Below are 2,505 nucleotides of genomic sequence, written 5' to 3'. Positions count from 1 at the left end.
GTGCATGGTGTGAGGTATGGGTCTTGTTTCAGTTTTTTGCAGATGGATATCCAGTTATGCCAGCACCATTTGTTAAAGAGACTGTCTTTTCCTCAATTAACAGACTTTGGGCCTTTGTCAAATATCAGCTGCTCATAGGTGGATGAATTTATGTCTGGATTCTCAATTCTGTTCCATTCGTCTATATTTGTTGTTGTACAAGTACCAGGCTATTTTGACTACTGTGGCGGTATAATAGGTTCTAAAATAAGGTAGTGTGAGGCCTCCCACTTTGTTCTTCTTCTTGAATAAAGCTTTACTTATCCGGGACCTCTTCCCTTTCCATATGAAGTTGGTGATTTGTTTCTCCATCTCATTAAAAAATGTCGTTGGAATTCGGATCGGGCTTGCATTGTATCTGTGGATCACTTTGGGTAGAAGTGACATTTTCACAATGTTGAGTCTTCTTATCCATAAGCAAGGTATGTTTTTCCATTTACGTAGGCCTTTTTTTGGTTTCTTGCAGTAATGTCTTGTGGTTTTCTTTGCATAGAGATTTTACGTCTCTGGTTAGATTTATTCCTAAGTATTTTATCTTCCTGGGGGCTATTGTAAATGGTATTGATTTGGTGATTTCCCCTTTGAAGTTCTCTTTGTTGGTGTAGAGGAATCCAACTGATTTTTGTATGTTTATCTTTATCTTGATAGTTTGCTGAAATCTTCTATTAGTTACAGTAGTTTTCTTGTGGTTTCTTTGGAGTTTTCTGTGTATAAGATCATATCATCTGCAAATAATGATACTTTTACTTCTTCCTTACCAATATGGATGTCCTTTATTTCTTTTTCTAGCCAAATTGCTCTAGGTGGGACCGCCAGCACAATGATGAATAAGAGTGGTGATAAAGGGAATCCTACCCCTAAGGAATTGTTACTGGGAAAATCAGCAAGTGCTTCCCCCATAAATGCTGAGTCAGGGCCCTGACATCGGCTTGGTCCCTTTACAGTGGATACCATGAGCACATCCCTTAGTCCCTCTTGGCCTCGTTCCCATCCTCACTCTCAAGAATAGGGAGAACAGGGCACCTGGAAGGGCTGAGCAGGGCCTGGTGCAGAATCAGGGCAGAGCTTTCCTCCACGAGTCTGGTCTCTGTGCCTTTACTGAGTCCTCTGGAGCTGCCCAAATCCCACCCTCCACCCAAATCCCACCCAGGAGATCTCAGGAAGGTCTGGGTTGAGGCCTTGTTGGTAATGCTGTGACAACTGCCCACTGTGTCCCCCCAGAGCCCTCCCCATTCCATCTGACTCCAGTCCTACTGACCCTTACCACTGAATGAGGTGTGACCCCCAGCCGGCCACCCAGCACCTCGTGCCTGGGAGGCCTGGGAGCCCCAGTGGAGGGAGGGCGACCAGGAGACTCTGACAGCGTCACGGGGGCTGCCAGTGTGAGAGGGGCCACGTCTCCCCCACCAATTACTTGTGCAGGGTTGTAGTTGCAGTGGGGGGTGACCTTGGTCACATTCTGAAGATTGTCACGCTCAGAGAGCTTCACTTGTCCCACTTGGACCCGAACATGGTGAAACTCTAGTCTGTTTCTGGGGGAGAGAGGACCAGAAGCTTCTCAGAGGCTGAGGCAGAACCTGGCTCAGCACAGCAGCAGGAGGTGGGCTGCCCTGTAAGAGCCCAGCTCTTCCCCACCAGGAGGGCACAGGGAGACCCCAGGGGCTTGAATCCACCCAGGACCCAGGACTGCAGCCACCCAACCCAGGAAACTCCACAATACTCCTGACACTGCCCCCAGCTTTGTTAACCAACCAGGTTCTGGTGAGGGGGTCACTCATCATCTAACACGGTGGGTGGCAGTCAGCACCTACTGGTGGTGCGTGAGGAAGCCTCCACGTTCAGCATCCAATTCTTATATTTTGGGCTGTAGACCTGCCATGGCCACCTCCCGGCAGGGGTATTATGGCTCCCCACGATGCCCACAAGCTCAGTCTCCAGGTTGGGAGCTGGGAAGGCAGAGTGAGGAGTCATCAGGCACACAGGGGTCCCTGTCCGGAGCTCAGCTCAGCCTCTCCTGAACACAGGAGTGAGCCAGCCATCCTCATGTGGGGTGCCCACCCCACCCAATCCCAGGGCTGCTCCTCAGAGACCAGGGAAGGGACTCAGGAAGATGGTGTACATTGGAAGGGGTCTGGACCTGGGGTCACAGGCACAGAGCCCCCCAGGCAGGGGAGGGTCAGAACAGCAGCCACAGCATCTGTGGGTGGGTGGGGGGCTGGGTGAGGAGACAGGCCTGGACCCCGTGGTCTGGGATGGAGAGGGCTGGGTAAGGAGACGGGCCTGGACCCCAGGGTCTGGGATGCGGAGAGCAGGGTGTGAGTGGGCAGGATGCTCTCCTTCACAGGGCTCTGCAGCTCTCTGCCCTGGGCCCCTCTCAGAACCCCTTTATCCTCCATCCAAGGAAGTGGGCAGAGGGGGACAGCCTCCTCTGGGGTAGGGCATGGGAGGAGGTGGGACTTCCTCTTC

At 51.9% G+C, this 2,505-nt stretch overlaps 1 pseudogene; it reads right to left on the bottom strand.

Annotated features, from left to right (window-relative positions):
- The window catches only part of LOC101344614 (mastin-like), a 4,682-nt pseudogene extending 2,446 nt beyond the window's left edge, over positions 1-2,236 (bottom strand).
- Between the last annotated feature and the right edge of the window lie 269 nt (positions 2,237-2,505).

The sequence above is a fragment of the Trichechus manatus genome, unplaced genomic scaffold, assembly GCF_000243295.1.
Source record: "Trichechus manatus latirostris isolate Lorelei unplaced genomic scaffold, TriManLat1.0 scaffold00024, whole genome shotgun sequence".
In the NCBI taxonomy this organism is placed as follows: domain Eukaryota; kingdom Metazoa; phylum Chordata; class Mammalia; order Sirenia; family Trichechidae; genus Trichechus; species Trichechus manatus.
Note: the sequence above shows the minus strand (reverse complement) of the source record. Positions and strands in the feature narration are given on the sequence as shown.